The 15045-nt window shown below is 47.9% G+C and overlaps 1 protein-coding gene and 1 pseudogene across 31 annotated transcripts in view; both read right to left on the bottom strand.

Annotated features, from left to right (window-relative positions):
- Window positions 1-15045, bottom strand: part of CACNA1C (calcium voltage-gated channel subunit alpha1 C) — a 776856-nt gene that overhangs the window by 429504 nt on the left and 332307 nt on the right. The gene's annotated exons all lie outside the window — the stretch shown is intronic.
- On the bottom strand, window positions 11320-11934 carry LOC109388953 (60S ribosomal protein L23a pseudogene; annotated as a pseudogene).

Below are 15045 nucleotides of genomic sequence, written 5' to 3'. Positions count from 1 at the left end.
AGACTCACCAGGGAAATAGAAAGGGTGGCTGCCCTGGGGCTGGGCAGAAGGCCTCAGGCTGGATTTGCTCAACGCCCTTCCTTTACCACCACTACCCAACTCCAACGCCTTATCCATCTGCCTCTCCTGGGAACAGGGGTAGGTTCTGGCCCCACATAGAGACAGAAGGCCCCCAACCCACACCCCAGTCTCTAGAGATAGTTTGAAGGGGGCCTCCAGAAATTTGCCCCAAACCGACTCCCTGCCCAGACTATCCCAATACCTTCCATGATCTCTGACTTCTGTCAGAGTCCCTCTTAAGTCAATGCAGCTTCCTCAAAGACCCTCTTGCTAAGATACGCCCGAGAAAATGGAAGCATGACTTGCCTCTAGAAAGTACCTTGTAAGGTGAGCTGGTTGTCACTTAGCGGAGTCTGGTCTATTGAGAGATGGAGGGGGATAGGTTCAGGGACGAGCGTTCAGCATGTGGGGAACTTAGGTGGAGGCAGAACATGGGAGGGTGGGGTGGGCGGGGCTGTGACCAGCCTGAGATCCTCTCTCCAGTGTGGTTTCCATCCAGTGCTGTTCTGGGCAGCCCACCCTGCATCTGCCCAAGCTCCCAAGCAGCCCACCCTCCCCGGCCTCTGTCCTCACGCTCCCATTGCTCAAGCCAAAACCTGGGCTCCTCCCCACGGTGCCTGCCAAGAGGGGCCTGAAGGCGCTGAGCACATACCTACCTGGCCCAGGTTGGTTCTCTCCTGGTAGCGCGGAGCCCAACAACTGCTACCAACAAAGGCTGCTCGGGAGTTTTTTTCATTTTCTGGATTGTGAGCTTAAATAACAATTTCTAAACTTCAAATTTACTTAGAGATATGCATTACCAGATTGAGAAAGAAGGAGCAAGGTCTGCTGGAGAAAGAGCTACAGCCATAAACGTTTGGCATCTTTTGCCTGTGTGCAGAGCAGAGGAAGCGGGTGGAAGAAAGCAGAGGACTTGGGGACAGGAACAGAGACAGGAGGGTAAGTGGAGAGAATCAAGAAAAGAAAGACTTGGACCCAAGCTGGGGAACATAGTGAGGACCTTCAGACAGTCTCATGAAGGTCAGCATGATGCACGGAGGGGTGCCTGGCACGTAATGATACAAACAGGTCATGCTGACTGAGTGCTTCCCTGGACTCAGCTCTGCTCTAGGCACTTTCCTTGCATTGACTCACTTAGGTTCACAATAACTTCAGGAGATAGACACTCATACAGCTGACTAGATGATGGAGCTGAGGCTCGAGCCCAGGCTGGCTGGCTAGCACCGACGCCACACTCTTAACCACTGTGCAATACTGCATGGTAAGCAGGGGCTCCAGAAAGCAGTCTGGATGAGCAGAGGCAGTCAGGGAGCAGGAAGGGAGGAATTCCTGAACGTGGGTCCCATCTCTACCTTGGACAGTCAATCAAGGTATCAAGTTTCACTTCGCTCATCTTCGAGATGGAGATGCTGAGTCTTTTCTTGCCTCACAGGCTTGTTCTGAGCAACCATGAGATGGTGTAGGTGGAAGTGACTGAGACTACAGCTCCGTGTGCACAGAGGCAGCATGGCTGTCAGGGCCACTGGGGCACCACAGGTGGCAGCAGTATGCAGTCCCTGGAGTTAATGGGCGGGCACCTTCCCGGCCCCCGGTCAGTCCTCCAGCTCCTGAATTTAGGAAAACTGTTACTACTTTAATTAAAAAGCCACAGCTTAATCAGGAGTGGCTCCAGATCCACTGAGATTGGCCGATGCTTCACGCATGAGCAGGTGTGACCTTCCCAGTTTCTCAAGCTCTGCTCCTTGTTCATCCCCTGAGCAGGCACACTGGCATGGCAAATAACTTGTCAAGGCAAACAACAGGCACACACCAGTTTAAGGCAGCTCAAGTAAGAAAAGTACAGATTAAATAAATCCCTTAAGACAGCTATGGCCCATCCGGGCATCTACCGGGAACGCAGCCTGTCACTCATAGGTGGAAGGCTGTACATGCCCCGGTGGCCTCAGGATTTAACGCAAACTTGACCTGCACTGTTCTTTGAGGCAGGAAGCAGTTACTATCACAACATAATCTGACTTTGCTCATTCCTTTCTCAGAGCCTTTGCACGAGCTGTTCCCTCTGCCTAGAATGCTCTTTCTCTAGGTCATGACACAGCTGGTTCCTTTTCTTCATTCAGGCCCAGGCTCAAATGTCACCTTCTCAGAGGGCCCTCAGCTCCCACCCATATTATTTTACTTTCTTCAAAGCACATATTACTATCTGAAATAACTTGTTTATTTACTTGTTTGCTTGCTGAATTGTCTGATTCCTCCACCACCCACCAAACTCACACATACCACCAAATGTTAAACATTATCTTACAGCTTTATCCCTAGAACCTAAAGTAGTTCATACCTGATACCCACCGGGTGCTCTGTATTTATTGAATCACCAGAATTAATTAATAACTAATTAATTAAAATCAACATAAGGCTAAGCAGAATTGCATTAACCATGTCCTCCGTCTTATGAGACAGATGTAAGTCCCCACATTACAGGTGAGCAGCCTAAGGTCCTGACCCAGGTTAGAGTGACTTGCTGGGACTGGAATTCCACAGCTACATTGCCTTAGCCCCGGGGACAGAAGGCAGAATCCATCCTGTCATACCTAGGGGACAAAGAAGTGGCAAAGGCTAGTAAAGGCACCAGCTCCTTCCCCCCATTCTACTCCTGAAAGCTAGAAGGAAGTCCCCATGGAAAGGTGGAAGGGTTTGAAGAGCCAATGGGGTTGCAGCCAGCAGGGCAGCTGGTGACAGCTGAGCCCAAGGGGACAGGCGAGTGTTGGCTGGAGGATGAGGCTGTGTCTCACATACCTTTGATTTTCAATAATACAGCAACTGTAAATATGTGATTAGGGGCTGTGGCTTCGGCCATCTGTAGCCTTGAACAATTGCTGCTACAGCAGTCATGGCCCCTGAAGCCCTGCCTCTGATCCAATGGTTGTGGGGATGCAGCAGGTCTGGCTCTCACCTGAGCCATTAATGGGGGAGGGGCAGGAGTGGTGGTGCAGATGACCGAGGTTTGCAAGCACACCTGGAACACAGCTCTTGCCCCCTGGCTGTCTTGCCCTAAATGCCTGGCTGAGGCTACAAACCTCAGGGACACGCTTATTTAATACAGTCCTTCTCTCAAGGGGAGCTGTGTCCTGCGGGTGGGTCACAGAGAAAGGCAACCTCAGAGGGAGGCTACCGTAACCCAGAGAGAGCATCCCAGCAACCTCCCCACCCCCTCGCAGGGGAGCAGAAAGCTCAGGGAACCAGCCCTGACTTTCTCTTCTTTCTGTGTCCCTTACACTATCTATTAATGCCACAGGCATGACAACCGGAGGAGGGGCCCCAAGGGTGATTGATCACGAGTATACTCCGCTAATTACAGTAATTGCCATTTAATGCTCTGTGTATATTTCCTTAGACTGAGTGTGCACACGTGGTGCCTGATACAATAGGACATGTTGGTGTTTGGGTATTTGCTGCTTTCCCTTTTCTTTTTTACTAAGAAATATATTCAGCAAAGGCATGGGGAATAAATAAAAGCAAGGTCGACAGACAGTCACAGAGGGCACAGCCACAGGCTGCTCAGGCTGCCTGGAATAAGGTCAAGGCCGGGACACGGAAGAGGGAGGCTGTATCCCACAGGGCCTGGAGTCCAGGATGAAGGGCAGGCACTGGCTAACCGCTGGTAATCCGACTTTTCTGCTCAGTTCGGAGCCAGGGGCCCAGGGGTCAGTAACAATATGACTTGTCCTCAGGCAGGGGACACACCCGGCGGCTTAAGCACTGGGGCAGTTAGAAGTAGAATCCCCAGAGAGGAGAGGGAAGAAGGGGTCTAGCTGTCTGGGAAGAGAAAAGAAATCTGTGATGGCAGAGTTAAGAGATCATCCTGCAGCACAGCCCTGAGGGGACTGGCGCTTTAGAGGGGAGCTGTGCCCAGACCAGAATAGCTCCTGGGGTTTCCTCAGCCCTGGGAAGCAGTTGTATTTTTCCTGAAATGTTGAAATGACTCAAACATAAGGAATCGAAATGTCCGGCGGACTGTCCCATGTAAAAGGTGCCTTGCTGAGTTATCTCAAGGTCTGGCCCCTTCAAAACAAGCGTCCCTGCCACTGTCCTTTTTAGGGAATGCTCAACCCAGCCCACAGCACCCCACTGCAAGCCCCAACATTTGTAGATGCGTCAGATCAGATTAAAATTTATAGCAAGAGCAAACCAAAGAGTAAGAAAAATGTCCAATGAGCAGAAGGAGAAGATGACACCTGCTTTTGGAGGGGTGTCAAGTCTGTGTTGAGACCTGGGAAATGAGCATTGGCCACATTCCCACACCTGAGGCTCACCTCCCTGCCCAGCACGGGACCCGGAGTCCAGCCAACCAGCACTGCCAGGCCCTCTCGTGGGAACGTGATCCACTCCTGCGTGGCTTGTGGCAGCTGTGGCAAGAGGAGGGAGCTCATGGGGCTTCAGTGGTCCACGGGGACCCTGCCCAACCAGGGCAAGGTTACAGACCTGATGACATACCACGGGATAAGCACACTTTTGTCCAGGATGGAGGCCTGTGAAGCTTGTTCCCAGGAAAGAGCTGATGTGAGACTTCCAGGTACCCCTCTGGGGATTTAGGGCGAGTCTTCTGGAAGATACCACTACTATCAGAAAAGCAGCTCAATGCTGACTTTCTCAGTGCTTGTTCCTGAGTAGGACTTAGAGGAGTAGGCCAGCCTGCCCCACTCTCTTCCTTCCTCCCTCCCTGCCTTCCTCTCTCCTTCTCTCCATCTCTCTTCCTTTGGCATGTATCTCCTGCCAGGCACTGTCCTAGGTGCGGCTGCATGAGTGCCCACCTGCCATGAGGGGTCTGTAAACTCAGCCAAACCATGTGTTCCCACCTGTGCCCAAACAGCCACCCTGGCTTCTCTGTTTTCTGCAACCCTCAGCAAAGACTTCTTTAGGCTGTGAGGCCCTTGAGGGCAGGAGCCATGTCCATATAGGCTGTGGCCAGTAGCCAGCACAGCACTTGACACAGAGGGTCGATGGATGATGCCTCTCTTTGGCCTCTGCTGCAACCCTGAGAATAAAGGCCGACTTATCCCCATGTCATTGGATCTGCCTGTCCTTGATCTTCATCCTGGAAGGAAACCGTAGCCATTGAAAGTGATTTTGCCTGAGGATTTGGTTTGGGTTGTGGCTCAACAGGGCTGGCTTACATGGTTAGGAGAATTCTCCACTGTCACCTTGCTGAAAATCATTGTTTAAGCTTCTGCAGAGTGAGATGTCTCCTCTGACTTGCAGCCACCTGTCAGGTCTGTAATTACACTTCACGGTTCTAACAAAACCTTTTCTGACTGTGTAGGTTCCAGCTCCAGAAGGAGAGAGACTCAACCAAGAGGCCCAGGGGTCATTCTTTAAATGCTTTGTGAATTTAATCAGGGAAGGTCAGTTAGGCTAGAACAATTGTGCACTTTCCTGACCACTGGCCAGTTACAACCAAGCTGCTTCTAGTCACCAGCATCACTCTCAAGCCCAAGCAAACCTTCAAATGGGTCTTGGGACCACCCCCCTGCCCGGCCGCTATCTACTTCCTGCCTCTCTAGCACATATTGATGGCACATTTCCTCAAGCCTTTTCCTCCCTGAGCTTCTCCCTGCTAATTACACCATGATGTCAGTTATTTATTCCTTAGAATGAGTTTAAGTTTCTGCGTTATCGTCTCTCCCAGGGATAGTTTCAGTTTAATTATGAAATGAAAGGCAATCTCTCTGTGTGAGAGAAAGGTTTTTCTCTCTGCTCTCCTGAAATCTCCTCTCCACCTCAGGAGAGCAAAGACCTCAGGAGCAGTAGCCACTCCTTCCTCCCGACCCCATTTTCCAGCCTCTCTCCTCTGCGTCCCCAAATCCTATCACCAGCAAGACCCTCCCGACTGTCCTGGCCTATGGTGATCACACACTCCAAGACATTTCTCCTGTTAAGCTGGATTCAGATGTGCCAAACAGCTACTTACTGCATTCCTTTTATTTTTTAAATTGTTATTTTTTTAAACTGTGGTAAAATACACATAAATAAAAAATGTACCGTCTTAACCATTTTTAAGTATACAGTTCAGTGGTGTTAAGTACATTCGCACTGTTGTGCAACCATCTCCAGAAGTCTTTTAATTTTGCAAAACAAACTCTGTCCCCATTACATAGCAACCACCTCCTTTCCTCCCCCAGCCCCTGGCAACAACCATCTACTTTCTATCTCTATGGCTGACAGCTCCAGACAGCTCATGTAGGTGGAGTCATACAGTATTTGTCTTTTTGTGACTGGCTTATTTCACTTAGCATAGTGTTCTCACGGTTCATCCACATTGTAACATATGTCAGAAATTTCTTCCTTTTGAAGGCTGAATAATATTCCATTGTGTGGACAGACCACATTTTGTTTTACCCATTCATCCATTGGTGGACGCTTGGCTCACTTCCACCTTTTGGCTACTGTCAATAATGCTGCTATGAACACGGGTGTACAAATAACCTCTAGATATTTTCAGTTCTTTTGGATATATACCCAGAAGTACAATTGCTAGATCATATAGAAGCTGCCATACTGTTTTCCATAGGGGTTATACAATTTTACTTTCCCATCAACAGTACACGAGAGTTCAAATTTCTATACATCCTCCCCAACACTTATTTTCTATTTCTGTTTTGTTTTGTATCCGTTTTCACAGTAGTCATCCTGGCGGGTGTGAGGCAATGATTTCCTGTCATGTTTCAGGCACTCTGCTGGGTGCTTGGCATGTATAATCTCATTTGACCCTCAAAATCCCACTGACACTCACAGGTGCTGGCCACTTTCTTCCTTGCATCGCTGGTCATCTTTGTGTGTCCGCACTCCTCCCCCCTAGCAAACCAGCTTTCTTTATAGCCTGCACATAAGCACCGTGGTGCAGGGTGACAGCACAGTCCTGATTTAGCGGATACTTGTCATTGTTTTCTTTCTTTTTTACTTTTTTTGGTGGTGAACTAATGAATTAATGGCATTTCAGGCATCAACAAGTAGTTTGGGATGTCTCTTTTTGGCCTGGGGGTCTCTAGGGATCTGACCCTAGAGAAGCTACTCTGCCCACGCCTGCGCCCAAACTTTGGCACATCATACACCCAGGGCTTTCCTCACCAGCAGAAGCAAACTCCTGAGTGAGGGCCAGTCCTGGCCGAGTGGTACGTGTCAGCACTGTCTTGGCTTGTGCATGAAGCAGATACCCAACCCAGAGTATGTCCTGTCGCAGTAGGTGCCTGACAAATGTTTTCTCCAGCAGCACCAATAATCATAGCCAACAAGTTTGAATGTTTATCACGTGCCATGTCCATGACACCACTGATTGATTTAATCCTCATAAAAGCCCCATGGAGTAGGGAGGATTATCTCCATTTCAAAGATGAGGAAACTGAGGTCCCAGAGGAACACAGCACTTTCTCAAGGTCATACAACTGAGAGGTGGCAAAGCTGGGGTTTGACCCCAGAGCCCATGCTCTTAACTGCTCTGACCTTCCACCTTTCTATACATGTCCAGTTTGGGGGGTCCACCCCAGGTTAGCAGAAGGTGGACAGGCCCAGACTGAGCTCTCTTAGTGGAACAAGTGGCCTCCTTAGTTGGAACACAGGCCTCCAGTCACCTGCTCTCTAGCCACAAAGGTCCCGTCCTCTGTCAACAGGTTGTGGTTATTCTCACCCTCAGAACTGGCTCCGAAGAGACCAGGAGAATCTTTCACACAAAGAACTATAACACTGATATTTCCATTGTTGCTATTGTCCTTTTGCCGGATGAAAAGATTCCCAAGGTTAGGGAACGTTAAGGGGCTTTGGCCAAAAAGACATGTAATTTAGAGGTCTCTTACCCCTAGATCTAGGTAAAATCTCAGAAGATTTCTGTTCCGAGGAAGTGAACAAAAGCTCTTTTAATTGTGTTTTAAAACTATTCATTCATTCATTCATTCACTGAGTCAACTGTGTCCACATGCCTAAAATAATGCCCAGAACCTAATCTTTGCTGAATCAGTTTATTTTTCTTCCCTTTCACAGTCTGGGTGGATGACTGAAGTGCACCTGCAGCTCCCTGCCAGAACAGGAGCGACAAGGTCTGCCTTCCTCTCTTTCCTTAGTGGAAACTGCCCATGGTACAGAGCACTGTCAGAGTCCACCACCTTCCTCACTCATCAAACACATGATAACACATCAGGAAGGGTAGGAGCTGAAAGGAAAAACCACACGTGTGAACGCTCATCCAGGCGTTCATCAGTCTAGCTGATGGAGGCTGGTCCCTTGGTGTCATCAATTCAGTCTTAAGTAAACACTCATTCCTCTCTCATTCCCAGATTATTGGCACAAAAGGAAAGCAGACAGTTGCAGATGATATCTGTCAATGGAAGGGCAGAGAGCCATGCTTGCCCAAATCCTCTGGATAATCAGAAAAAGATGACCACTCCTGTGGTGCTCATTTGTGTCTAAACATCTGGAGCTCCAATAAGTCACTTTGTGAAAAATTATCAATGCAAAAGAATGGGCTGGAGGAAAGTGTGAGGGTGGTAAGCAGGACACGTCCTTTCCCCTCATGTCCATCAAAGGAGGAGTCCTTGAGAGGCTAATGAAAAGGTTACCAGGTGAGGGGCCACATGACCCAACCTTCTCGACTAGAGACAAGTCACCTCTGTGTTTCATTTTGTAAAAGCAGGTAGTGGTTGGAGAATGGGCTAAAAAACTGTTCTTAGGTTCTTCTACATTGGAACAAATTCATAGTGGTACAACAACAGAACTGGCAATAATAAAACTAAACATACACATACCCGATGACTCAGTAATTCCACTCCGAGGAATTATCATGCATATGTTTACTATTTTAAAAGACCAACTAGAGATCCATCATAGCAGAATGGATAAAAACATTGTGGCCTGTCACACGATGGAATACTATACAGCCACAAATATGAACCAACAACCACCACAGGCAACGGCATGAATGAATCCCATAAAGATAGCTTAAAGTGAAGAAAGCTAGCCAAAAACATGATTACTGCATAATTCCATTGATATAAAGTATAAAACAGGCAAAGCTGATCTACACAGAAGTCAGAGCAGTGGGCACAGGAGAAGGGCGAGGTGACAGCAGGGGCACGGGAGCTGCAAATCTGCTTCTGTTCCTTGACCCGGGCGCTGGCTACACAGCAGTGTCTACCCAGTGAAAACTCATCAAGCCGTGCTGCACACTCACAGTTTTTGCATTTTGCCATATACACGATAGTTCAATAAAATTTATATTTAAAGTGTTTGTTTTAAAATATCAGATCATGGGCCTGGGGAACTTTGAACTCCAAAAACAACTCAGTAAGATAAAAATTTGATCCTGAGGTAAGACTTACCCTAGGCTTCTGAATATATGAGCAGCCCTGCTGGTCCCAAGAATGAGAGAAAGTGGGGGCTCCCGGCCTAGAGCGAGTGTTGGCTCCTCAAAGAGCAGGTAACATGGTTAGATTTCCTAATGGTGACAGAGGGAGATATGGTCACCAGCCCCAAAGAAACCAAGAAGGGAAGGACAGAGAAGAAAGAGGGGGAAAGCATAGCAAGGGCTGAGCCCTCCAGAAGGGGAGGGCTTCCCTAGCCCACAGAGCATCCCTAGCTGGGGCCCTGTGCCCACAGAGCTGTCGCAAGGGGGAGGCTGTTGGTTTTCTACTTAGCCTCCCTGACCAGGAGACATGCGGCATGTGATGGAGTTGCTTTGATGGTAATTATTTCCTGCTCAGCCAGGGATGTGATAGATCATCTCAGGGGAGGCTCCTTAATTGAAAAAGTGTCAATAGATAAAGGGCAATAAAAGCTTTTTCAGCCGAAAGCCTGGTTTCCTTGGCTCTCTTTCTGCTTTAGTTTCTACCAACCTGCTAATGCAGCTGCAGCAGGAAGGGCCCTCCTGGGTCCCCTTTAGCTCTGACCTGACAGACTCATCTCCCGAGGGAGGGAGCCAGCAAGCTCTCTGGCCCCACCTCTACTCAGTCAGGAAAATCTACTCCCCAAATCTCTGAATCAATGTTCTAAATGAACCAATGAACTACATGTCCCAAGCTGTCATTTAGTTTATCCTCCCTGATTGCAGGGATGATAGATTTTTCTTGGAGACTTTCAAGGCCCTTAATCTTACGTTACTTCTCCTTCCACAGACCACTGAGGTGGTTTCCTACCAGAGGGCACCAGGAGAAATGAAAATCAAGCCCCCACTTTATTTTGTGAGCATTTTTGAAGAAAGTCTTTTTGAGTGGGGGGGAAGTGAAGTCTGCTTTATCACCTAGAAAGAGGTTTGGGAGTGGCCAGTATTTTCCCTGATTAACTCACCCCACAGAATGTACTGAAATATACCAGACATCCACCACCCACGTGCTGAGGACCCTGCTCCCCTCTGGTCTGCCATGATGCAGTGAACATCTCAGTTATCCCGACACTGAGCAGGATCTCCATTGATCCCTGGGAACACAGAGGAGAGCCCAGAGCTGGACGACAGCGCTCCGTGGATTTAGGGCTGCTTCATCCCACCCACACAGCTGTGACTAACAGCTCGGTGTCAACTGAAAAGGCGGTCTCTGTGTGCCCTGCCCCAATCCGGTACAACATCTCCATTAAACCGTGATATCGAGTTACATCTCAGATGAAGACGCAGACACACTCGAAGCTAGGGATACAAGTGTGGGAGGGACTCAGGAGTCAATATCTCAGTATTTAGTGGGCTGATGCAACATCATGAAGAATAATAAGGTTTATGGTAAATTTCTGGGTTTCAGTTAAATACATTTATCTGACTTCAAGACTGGGGAGCCCTTGCTCAACAGTCTTTTATATATTTTTTAAAAACTGAAGGATTTCGGTAGCCATAAGTTTTTAAAGGCAAGGATATCGTATGATGGTTGAAACGTAACATCGAGCTACAGTGTTGGACATATAGTGGTCGAACAAAATAGATGATACAATTCCTGTCCCCTCTCTGAGCAGACCACTGAGGGTGCGGTGTTTAGTTCTGGGCATCACACTGAACAACCACTGTGAACCCAAAGGAAGGTGCCCAGGACAGTGAGGGTTCTGGAAGCTGTCATGTGAGAAGCATTTGAAGAAACTAAAGCCACTCAGAGGAGGGTTAGGAACAGAAAGTTCAAATTCATTTTCAAATTCTGAAAGTATTATTGGAAGAGGAATTGACACGTTAGTCTGTGTAATGTGAGAGGGTAGGACGAGGACCAACGACTAGGTTCCAGGGACTTTTTTTTCTTTTTTTTTTTGCTTAAACCCCATTATTTATTGTGTATGAGTATATACCACAGTATGGACTCCCCCAGCACAACCAGAAATCAACATAAAGAAACATGTACAGCAAAAAAAATTTATATTTAGAATTAGCCAGCTGGACTCAGTTTAGATGATTCCAATTTTGTTGGCAACATCCAAAGCATCATAGTCAGGAGCCAGCCGAACATATGCCTTCTTCTCTCCATCAGGCCTGATCAGGGTGTTGACCTTGGCCACGTCAATGTCATAGAGCTTCTTCACAGCCTGTTTGATCTGGTGCTTGTTGGCCTTGACATCCACAATGAACACAAGTGTGTTGTTGTCTTCTATCTTCTTCATGGCTGACTCGGTAGTTAGGGGGAACTTGATGATGGCACAGTGGTGAAGGTCGTTTCTCCTGGGGGCGCTCTTCCGAGGATATTTAGGCTGCCTTCGGAGCCGCAGCGTCTTGGGCCTTCGGAAGGTGGGTGATGTGCGGATCTTCTTTTTTTGTGTGGCTCTGGATGCCTTTCAGGACTGCTTTCTTTGCCTTCAAAGCTTTTGCTTTGGCTTCGGCTTTCAGAGGGGCAGGGGCTTCCTTCTTCGCTTTCGGCGCCATCTTCGTGAAAAGCCAGGGACTTTTTTTTTTTTTAATATAAGGAGGATTTCCAGCAATTAGAGAGTTGGAACCACAGAACAGCTGGTGTGTGCCCCTCATCCACACACCTGCCCCACCCCCACCCGAGGAAGTTTTAAGTCCCTTTCCTTCCTTCAGGGTTGGGCTCACCCAGGTGACCTCCAGAGTCCATTCTAGCAGCTGGCGTAGGCGGTAATGAATGCAGATAACCACTTATTCGGCTTTTCTTAATGATTCTTGCCGTGAGTCACCACTCCGGACATGGAGGGGATGTGAGGGGTTTTCCTGTCCCAGGGGTCTGGCTTCATGGTTTTTCGCATATACTTGTATGCCCTTGAGACACCCTGGCATTGTGGGGAATGGTTCCCAGGGGGCCACAGCTCCACCCTCTTGTATTACATGGGGGTGGGGGGAGGTGGGGAATAGTCCAGTGACTCTCGTAGTTTACATAATTCCAAAGAGCCAGCACAGCCTGATCACCCTTCTTTTTCATTGGGGGGTGAGGTGGTAAAATACAATCAACATAAAAGGTACAATTTTAACCATTTTTAAATGTACAGTTCTGTAGCGTTAAGTCCATTCAAACTGTTATGCACCATCACCACTATTCATCTTCAGAACTTTCGTCTGAATTTTCAATACCATCATAAAGTTAAAGAAATATTACCAAAAGCTGTTTCTAGTTTTATCGGCCACCCATTGGATGCCATGGCTTTTCACTGCAGGCCTGCTGTGGACACGGCCATCCCTCTCTATGGACACACTTGCATTCCACAGCAGTAAGGGGTTCATGCCTATCATCGCTTCCAGGTGAAGATGCAGTGTCTGTCTTCTGTTTGCTTTGGTGGAGAGGAGGGCTTAAGGAACCTCCTCTTATGTTGGGACTGACGACCACCTCTGGGGAAAGGGTCAGCTTGGATCCAATTTCACTTTTTTCTGAAGGTAAAGGAGGAAAGTGCCAATCAAGTGTTCCTGCACACTCCAGTGGATCTGCCTGGCTTGGTGTTAATGTAAAGAGTTAATTGTAGGCTTGTAGGCCTTGGAGAATACAGGGTAGCTTTAATTAATTCCAGTACACGCCTTGCAATGTTTACATTCCAAATTACCTTCAAGTCAGAAGTATGTGGCCCAGAACCACAGTTTAGGGGCAATAAAATTCCACTGGCCCCTGCTTTCAGCATCTGGAAGTCATTTGCTAAAAGAGACTGAGTTTGCTATTTGGAAAAGTTAGATGTGTTTCAAGAGAGAGATGATGTGACACTGGCTTTCCCCTAAGCTGCTGGCATAAGGAAAAAGCCAGGCTAGGGCCAGGGTTAGAGTGATGTCCTATGAATTCTGAGCAGAGGGAGGAACCCCCCCCCCCAGCCTGCTGCCATCAGCAAAAAAGGAAACCTAGGACAAAGGCCTGGGGAAAAGATGTTACACCCATGATCAGGATTCGATTTCTAGAAATCATTTCATGTTGGTACAGACACCAGTCCTGGGATCTGCTAAAATGGGGGGTTGTCTTCCCTTTCCCACTCCTTAGCTACCTCCCACCCAAGCACCCCTTTCAGGATTCACAGAAAACTCCATCAGCATTAAGAAGAGTGTTTGGAAGCAGCAGTTGGTTTTTCTGATGTTGTACTGGGGAACATTATGAGTTGACTGCACGGTATCTCCAAAACACACTTGGCACCTCTTTCACACTGAGAGCTGGAACCCACTGAATGAAAGAATTCTGAGAGTAGAAGTCCCTTGTAAATTTCATCTAGTCTGTCCCCTTGTGTTTAGGTAGAACTAAATATAAGCCACTCCAGACTTTCAGTCACCTACCATGTTATTTCCCTCTTCAGATCTAAGGAAGGAGGGCTGGGTTATGAAAAATGCTTTGCACTGACTCCTTTGGAAGTCAAATTTCCAAATGAGTCAGCAATGGTAAAGGGTTTACAGTATCTCTCTAAACAAATCAAAACTTCATGTAAATCCTATTATTTGTCAATGTCATTTTTGCCTCCCACTCATTCAAAGCCAAGTTAGAGTTGTTGAAACACTTCAAGAATTCTACATTCCAACTGGGAGGCAGGAGACAGTGGCGGGAACCTAAGGGAATAAAAGTGGGCTGTGGAGTCAGACTGACCTGGATTGAGGCCCTGACTGGGGTGAACTTATTTAACCTGTCTGAGCCTCTGCGTCCTTGTGTACAAAATGGAGATGATACTGACCTCCTCTGATGGGGCTGTTAAATGAGCTAAGAGTTGTCAAAGGCTTTGTACACTAGGTGCTCCCTACACGGGGGCTATCCAAGGGATCATCCAGGGGACCCACTGGCTCTGGGGATCATGCAGCACTCATGGACTCCCAGTCCAATGTATATGACTGCAGGTGGCACCAGGTCCACCTGCATGGCCCTCCTGGGAACTCCGAGACCTCAGCTGTCCCACGCGCTGTGTTCCTATCTGGCATTTCACTGCCAGTTCTGCTTCACCTCCCCATCCCCTCCTCTCTGGACTGTAAGCCACCAGAAGGCAGGGACCACATCTGTGTACATTGCTAGGGCTCGCAATGCTCCCTGCAAAGCGATGCTCAGTGCATACTTCTTCAATTATTATCAGGACGACATCACCGTTACATGTTACCCACATTAAAGATGAAAGTGCCTTGCTTCTTTCTGTAATCCATTTGGACAATCATGAACAGGAGTTCCTCATATCTTAGGATGTGGGTGTCTGACTGATTCCTATAATTAAGTAATTTTGGGTCTTTATGTACGTCAGCAGTTCACCAAGTGTAGTCCAAGGATGAACTGCAATCAAAACCACATGGGGTGGGGGTGGAAAGAGGGTGTGCTGTTAAAAATGCAGATTCCTGGCCTGCACCCCAGACCACCTGAATCATAATCTCTGGGAACACAGCCAGGGATCTTCCCTTTAAATAAGCCCACCTGGCACAGCCTCTTGATTCCAGAGGCTTCCATTTCTACCCTTACTTTTTAGAGTCTACAACAGTGGGCACTTGTATTGGTCTTTGGGAATTCAAGATGTGGACAGGTAGTTGCATATGTGGGCTTTAGCCAGAGGAATTTGTACCTTTTGTCCTGTCAAGAGACTGTGCAAATTCAA

This window comes from Hipposideros armiger, unplaced genomic scaffold (assembly GCF_001890085.2).
Source record: "Hipposideros armiger isolate ML-2016 unplaced genomic scaffold, ASM189008v1 scaffold_213, whole genome shotgun sequence".
In the NCBI taxonomy this organism is placed as follows: Eukaryota; Metazoa; Chordata; class Mammalia; order Chiroptera; family Hipposideridae; genus Hipposideros; species Hipposideros armiger.
Note: the sequence above shows the minus strand (reverse complement) of the source record. Positions and strands in the feature narration are given on the sequence as shown.